We start from the raw sequence: 8,049 nt of genomic DNA, 5'->3' as shown, positions 1-8,049 counted from the left end.
CGGTGCCCGGCGTTGGTCCTTTCGATTCAGCATCCAGATGCAGCTGCGTGGCCCTCTGGCCCCCAAAACATCCATCAAAACACAAGTTGTACTATCAGAGAGAGCAGCAACATCTGGACACTGAGACGGCCATGCTTCAATTAAAAACACCACCACTTGTCTCTTATTTTAGTAGTTTTGTCCAACGTTTCTTCACCCATCACACTTCTTTGTGTTCCTTTGTTAACCTGGAACGAGTACAGCTTTATTATTAGAGACAGAAAGAATGGACAAAACTTGTGTTTTCTAACCCTGAATGCCATTCAAAAATCACCTTGCTTGATAGTTGTTGATGAAAAAAAGTAGCCTGTGATGTGTTTAGACCAACATTAAGTCAGGTAAATGGAAGAGAGACAGAGGCTGTGTCAAAATCTGCACGGCTTTCTATGTCACTAGCCTAGACAGGTGGCACATGCTAGATCGTTCTCAATGGCAAAACACTGCTCCATCACACACTAGTTGACCATAATCTCCAAAAGAACTACTTCCTGTCCCTGTTCTGCAGGTATTCCACAAGTGGCCATGATCATTCTTGTGCGGGATGCAAATGTTCCACCAGAACAAGTTCCTTCCTGAGACTATTCTGCTGCGTCTGGAGCTTAGTGTCGCCCAAAACGACTGCGATTGGTTTAAAAAAAATGCAAACAATCCAGAGCGTTTTCTCCTTCTACCCCACAATGCATCTGTGGTGTAGCCAGACCTTCCTCCACAGCGCTGAGGAGATGGAGCTGCCATAGGTAAACCAACCCGTTTCTCTAATCAGTCCCTCCAGAAAAACACAATTATGCAATCGCATAATTAAATGCATAATCAGCCAAAGTTTGCATATTTAAATTGCAGATTTCCGCACAAAATAATGCAGGGCTTGCATGATTTTATAATACACGCATTTTTGTTGAAAAAAAAAAAAAAAAAAAAAAAAAAAAATCCCAAATATCTTAGCAGAAAGTTGTAAAATGTTGCGTTTACTTTACACAAGAGCAGCTATTTCACTCTGTTGCCATGGGAACGTTATAAAGTGACGTCATGAATTGAAATTATGAAGTGACATTATGAAGTGACATTATGAAGTGACATTATGAAGTGACATTATGAAGTGACATTATGAAGTGACGTGATTACGCGACAAGATAAACAGTCTCTTGTTCATCAAACCACATTTTTTGCAAGTTCCCACGATTTTATGGCATGAAATCCCATAAATATCCTTCATCACATTTTTTTAAGAAAACATGTTGCATAATCAAGGATTTTTGCAACAATCACAAAAACACACTGAATTTTTTTTATCTAAAGCGCTCTGATTAACATGTATCTCACTGTATAACTTGGTGCTCTTTTCTGATTAAATCTGCAGAGGCGTATCTTACAAAGGCAGATATACATTTCATTGTGGTAGTGTGTTGCATGCACAGGCTGAAAAAGTCTGCAAAACAGAACTAGGCGTGGACAAAAGGCTTTTCTGGTGCGGCTCACATTGTTCCCTGGTGCCGTTACGTCAAGCAGGCTCATATCTGACAGGAACGAATGTCAAAGCATGAAACTAAGAACAGAGTCTGGCCTTTAAGCGCAGACAATGCGTCTTGAGAAAGGTCTGAGACAATTAAAACAGTTAAAAAATCTGCCATGTTTGAAAGTGTCAAGAATCCAACCAGTTGTGTGTTTCATGTTCTCAGCATCTCAGCTCGACTTGTAGGCCGTTATATTGTTGCTGGGTTACTTTATAATAAACAGCAGATTTATAAACTACATGTGTTTAGTGTGCAGGAATCTTAATGTGTAAAGCAACTAGTAACTAAAGCTGTCAGATGAATGTAGTGGAGTAAGAATATCTCTCTCTGAAATGTAGCGGAGTAGCAGTAGATAGTGGCATGAACAGAAAAGACTCAAGTAAAGTACAAGTACCTCAACATTTGGACTGAAGTACAGTACTGGAGTAAATGCACTTAGTTACATTCCAGCTGTGGATCCATTTGTGAGGGACACAGTTCGGCCTGCAACCACTGAGCCTTGCAGGAATGTGAAAGCTTTTACAGTAGAGCTCGCTGATTGAAGGAGAATTTCAAAAACAGACTGTGCAGCGGTTGTTGTTTCAACGGGCCGAGCAGCTGCGCAGAGCCGTGGAAATGATCGTGATCAGACAGAGCAGCCAGACAGGGGATGAGAAAACATGTCATGATCACGATGAAGACCAAAAAGGCCGACGCACACCCGCCTACTTTGGTCTCTAGGCCAAAGCCCAACCCGAACCCTCATGCAGGTCAGAGCGGAGCCTAACCCTTGAGCAGGGCGGAGCTTCACCATTAAGCAGGGTTTGGCCTGACCCTCAAGCAGGGCTGGGTGGAGCTTAACTCTTGAGCCGGACAGGGCGGAGCCTAACCCTTGAGCAAGGCGGAGCTTAACCATTGAGCAGGGCCTGGCCTGACCCTTGAGCAGGGCAGAGCCTGACCCTCAAGCAGGGCCTGGCCAGAACCTCGAGCAGGGCTGGGTGGAGCTTAACTCTAAAACACGGCAGGGCGTAGCCTAACCCTCAAGCAGGATGGAGCTTAAGCCTCGAGCAGGGCAAGGCCTAATCTGTCTGTTTTTAAGTCCCATAACGTAGGTAGGGTTGCTGTGTTGATATGACGATACAGTCAGAGAACCTGAGGGGAAATGACACAAAGCTGAAGTTATTTTAATTTGTTGACAGAAACTGTGAAACACCCATTTGAGTCACATCACTGTGACATAGGGCAGGGGAAAGGGTTAAAAGTAGTGAGACTCCCAAATGAGTTGGAATGAATTTCCTCTCACTCTTCACAGGCCTTAAAACCAGGAAACACATTTTCACAACCTCAGAAAAGCAACTTCTTCATGTATTTATATTCTTTTTGTAACCAGTTAATTGGATAATCAGAGCAGATCCTCCGGGCAAAACCGTCCTGGAGACATACTCCAACATCTGGCTGCTCGAGCGGGAATTTCCCACCCTGGTTGTAAACAACACAGAGACACGCACACAGACAAACAAGCCCACAGACAGACACGCACAGAGATAGGCGCACAGAGATAGGTGCACAGACACAGACACAGACACATAGACACAGAGACTCACTCACACACTCACTCTCAATCACACAAACACACACACACACACACACACACACAGGGTCAAACATCCCATTGCACGCTTCCTGTCCTGCAACACAGAGACGGGCACACAGACGCACGCAAACCCACACACGCAGAGTTGTACACTTCCTGTCCTGGTGTCACTGTACGGACAACATAAACCGGACACTTCGCAGCTTTTTATTCCACCCAATGGGAAACAACTCCTAAAAAAAAAAAACACTTGAACAAAGTCACTCCTCGAATTTCATGTTCCAACTGAAATTTTCCTAATCATTATCCATTCAATTTTAGATTTCCTGCCGCTTGTTACACTTTGTTTCCACGAAAGACGACATAGGTTTGTTTAAAGGAAACTATGCAGTTTTTATTGGCTTAAGGTACCTTAACTTAACTGATCAGCATCAGGGAGTAGCGATGGAGTTTTTCACAATATGGTCATGGCTGAGCCGGCAAAAAAAGAAGGAGAAAGCTAGAGAAAGAGCAAACGACAGACTGACTGAGGGAGGGGTCAGAGAAACCTGTAGGGGGGGCTATGTATAGAAACCTGTAGGAGGGACTCAATAGAGAAACCTGTAGTAGAGGCAAAAAGAGAGAAAACAGCAAAGAAATGGCCCAAACCGAATAGCGCCCCTTTAACGTGCAGTAAATGTCGAGCATGTGTTGCTGGAAGCTGGAACTTCAACCTGAGAACCACTGTCACTGTCGTCTCATTTAGGAAAACACCAAGAGGGCGAGAGTCACCAGAAACCACAGGAAGCTCACAACAAACCCTCTCTTCTTATGTCACAACACTCAGAGAAGAAACTGACGAAGGACACACACACACACACACACACACACACACACACACACACACGTAAATTAAAAGAGAATCCAAAGAGCACCATCTGAAACGTACTTGTAGAAACTCAAACCACAGTAGCACTATAAACACACTGCAGTGAGTATCGGCATCTTTTTGCTGGCAGCCGATTGGTGAAGCAGCATCAAAAAACGTCTGGGAGCTTCACCAGACGGCTTCAAGTGTACTGTTACCAAACCAAAAACCCACTGAGCTACAACGGAAAAACTCCACGAACAGAGCCAGCAGGGTGACAACTACATGCCGCACCAATGCAATGGAAATAATACAAACCACAAATGATTGCATGTATCAGGAGTGATTTTCCCTGAGGAATGGGAGATGGAGGGATGGAAGGAAAAGATCTGCCAAGGATATGGGAGACAGGATAACTGGATACGTTTTCCAATGTGAACAAATCCACTGTAGAAGGGGATAAGCTTACAGGCTCCATGTGAGCCTTTAATGAAAAATTAGTCACCAAGAAATGAAAAATCACTTCTTCACCTTGTTGAGAAGACGGTATAAAAATGTCTTTTACTGCAGCCCTCATGCTTCCTTAAAGTGCTCATATTATGCTATTTGACTTTTTCTCTTTCCTTTATTGTGTATTATATATTTTTTTTAGCATGTTATAGGTTTACAAAGTGAAAAAGCCCAAAGTCCCCCCCCCTCCTCCCCCCCAAGGGACTTACCATCTTCAACAAAAAAAACACACTGTTCACAAACTGCTCTATTGTAGTCCAGCCTTTACTTCAGAGACAAACGTGCATCATTTTGTCACACGTTATAATGCTCACCTAGCTGCTAGCGTGGCACGCCCTCATGCTCTGCTTCTGACTGGCTAGTAGTCCTTACCTAGGTACTGTCAGGGCACGCCCTAATACTCTGCTTCTGACTGGCTAGTAGTCCTTAAAATGAGCATTATATGAGCACCTTAAAGAGTAACTTTAGCGTGTAGAATGTGTGTGTGTGTGAGTCTGTGTAACTGTGTGTGTTAGACAGAGCGAGAGAGAGAGGGGAGGGAGAGAGAGAGAGAGAGAGAGAGTATGATGTGTGTAATTGAAAGCAGATGTTGAGGGAAAGGCTGTTCCTGGTTGGTTGTTGGTCAGTTTGAGAAGCAGCATGGTGACCGAGTGTACACATACACGCAGAGAGCTCAATATGCGTACAGATAACACGGCACTTGGCTTAAGAAAGTGGGCGTGTATGTTTATGCGAAGTCATGATGTCATGTTGCCCTGGTGTACAACTGAGAGAACAAAGACGTTGTATACAGCATAAAAACACACAGAGACACAAACACAAAGAAAGACACAGACAAACACTAACACACAAAAACAAAAAGCGACAAAGTTTTTTAAAAAAGCGAGAAAAAAAAAAGTCTAAAAAGTAAATGGGACAAAAATGTAAAAAAAAAAAAAAAAAAGAACATCGGGAAAAATGAGACTAATCAGGGCTCTTTGGCTCAGACCTTCGACCCTGTTACATACTGTTGTTGATCTATAATCTGCTGATTATCACAGTCTGAGTTTTACAATATCAGACGACCGATACTGGCGTTCCATCAGAGCTACTTCACTCTGCTGAGTCAGATCTTATCGGCTCGCTCTCGGACCTCCAACACTAACAAAGCCTCTTGGTTGTTGGATCAGACGGCTTAAAGACGGCCGAGCCTGCCGCCCGTTTCCATCGAGCAGAGACCGACCGTGTTGCACGACAACATCGAGGTTAATTAGGGAGAAAATCCACTGCACATTCCAGCCCAACACAGAGAGCCTCTTTCTCTTTCTGCGGCAGCAGCGGCCACGCTGGGCTTCCTGCCCGCTATGACCAGAGGAAAAACAAACCGCTGTGTGTGTGTGTGTGTGTGTGTGTCTGTGTTGTTATGTGTGTGTGTGTGTGCACATCTGTGTGTGCAGCTGCGTGTGTGTGTGTGTGTGTGTGTGTGAGTGCATGCGTGCATGCATGTCTGTCTATGTGAGTGTGTATGTGTGTCTCTCTGTGTGACTGTGTGTGTCTCTGTGTGAGTGAGTGAGTGAGTTTGTTTGTTTGTGTGTGTGTGCGTGTTCTGTCAGGTGTTCAGTAACACAGACAGAAACAAACAGATCTTTTCCTAAGAAGTGAAAGTTGGTGAAATCAACGCCACCCACTGACAGAACCTGTGCACAGTGACAACGTCCAGCAGCTATCTTTGTTTGCATTAAGCTTCAGGTGAAGCATGAACAATTGTCCAGATAAACTACGAGTGATGGAGGCGGTGAGATCATATTCATCTGTGATCCTGCTGCAAATGATTGTGTGTGTCAAAGTTATTCATTCATAACTAATGTAATTACCTTGCCCAGAGAGGTTATGGTAGTTAAACGTCCATCACGGAGCTGAAGCGAGGGTGTAAGTGATTCTCGTTAGCACACAGCAGACACTAATGGACCCAACTCAGCATTCATCTGTGTGCTGTTTAACTGGAGACATCTGGACAGCCTGGCGGATAATCAAAAGACGTGACATAAATGATGAAAAAGTGACAGAAAGCCAAAAACAAAAACATTTTAAATACAACCCGAAATGTCAGCAAAAGCTGCAAAAAGCATGAATTAAAAATGATTATTATTATTTGATTTTTTAATTGCCCATATTAGGAAAAAAAACTCATTTTTTCTGGGATTTGGGTTGTTATTGTGTGTCTGGTGCGTCCACACGCGTACAAACTTGGGAAAAAAAATGTTAACCGTAAAAAGCTGCAAAAACGCCAGGACAAATGTCAAAAAAGCGTCAAAAATATTTTTTTAAAAGCGTTTAGAATAACGTCAATAAAGCTACTTATTAATTTAAGTGAGGGAAAGCTGTCAGCTGGAAAAATCGGCAAATACGCAGTAAAAAAAACCATTAAAAACATTTTTCACAGAAAGCGACAAAAACGTCGACAAGCGGCAAGAATGTCAACCGAAAAAGAGGCAAAAACGTCACAATCATCTGAAAAAGCAAAGACAGAGGTAAGACCTACAGGGATTGTGATATGAGGGTGTAAAGTGACTCATTAGCGGACACTAATGAACTCTGTCAGTAGTCATCTACGTGCTGTTTAACCGGAGACAGCTGGAGAGCCAGAACGCATCGCTCACACTGATCACTACTTCCTTTTGTTGACCCGACTGAACAAAGAGATCAGGAGGATCTCTGCCCCCCCCCCCACGTTTCCCGCTGATCACTGGGGCGTCCCTCTTATTGATCCCTAAAGACTCCTATATGTTAACCTAAACCCTCCAGCAGTTCAAATGCTCATTTGGTTTCCGACCTGGACTCTAGTTTTTCATGTTTTTGTGTCTGACTGACCAAAAAATATCTAAAAGTGGCAAAAACTGCAAAAATAGGGGCATTAACTTTTGAAAAACAGCAACAAAAATTTAACAAAAACTTGACAATTCAAGTGAAAAACTGCTGAAATCTAGCAGGGCAGCCAACTGGTTAGTGTCCAAGTGACTAATGGGATCAATAATCAATGATCAATGAAGTTGGTCCAGTATTAAGCAAGAATGCTGTAACTGTAATGTAACCCTACAGGACAAACAACCAGCAGCAGTCAGCGTCCACTAAAAGTTCTGTTGTTGCGGCTGACTGACTCAGAATATTATTCTAAGTTTCTGACAACTTTATGAAAGGATCCCTACAGAGATAGACCTTTTAGTTAAAGAGTAAGATCCTTTTAGTTTAACATGAAACAGCCTCGAAATCACCATCACCAAACCCACCAGACTCCATGTAAATAATCACTACTTTATTGTCGTAAAACACACTTCATTCAAAGTGAACACAAACTAAATAAACTACCAAAAGCCGTCTTGGTTCATCTTTCCACTGTTCCAACAATCACCTCTCTGGTCTGGTGGAAATAAACTCTTAATTCACCCATTAACATGTGGAGATATACTGCTCTATACACACTAAAAGTAGTGATTATTTGATATACGTGGAGTCTAACTCTGCAAAACACAGAGACAGCACAGAAACAGAAAGCCTTATATCATATTTTTTGTCTTAAAAAATTAGAGCAG

General features: G+C 42.9%; 1 protein-coding gene across 2 annotated transcripts in view; it reads right to left on the bottom strand.

Moving 5' to 3' along the window:
• Positions 1-6,479, bottom strand: part of LOC117961459 (T-lymphoma invasion and metastasis-inducing protein 2-like) — a 34,866-nt gene extending 28,387 nt beyond the window's left edge. For both annotated transcript variants that reach the window (XM_034900132.1, XM_034900133.1), the window contains exon 1: positions 6,334-6,479. The gene's annotated coding sequence lies outside the window, so the exon portion shown is untranslated. The remainder of the gene's footprint in view (positions 1-6,333) is intronic.
• Between the last annotated feature and the right edge of the window lie 1,570 nt (positions 6,480-8,049).

The sequence above is a fragment of the Etheostoma cragini genome, chromosome 18 (genome assembly GCF_013103735.1).
Source record: "Etheostoma cragini isolate CJK2018 chromosome 18, CSU_Ecrag_1.0, whole genome shotgun sequence".
NCBI lineage: Eukaryota > Metazoa > Chordata > Actinopteri > Perciformes > Percidae > Etheostoma > Etheostoma cragini.
This window is presented reverse-complemented; position numbering and strand designations above follow the sequence as displayed.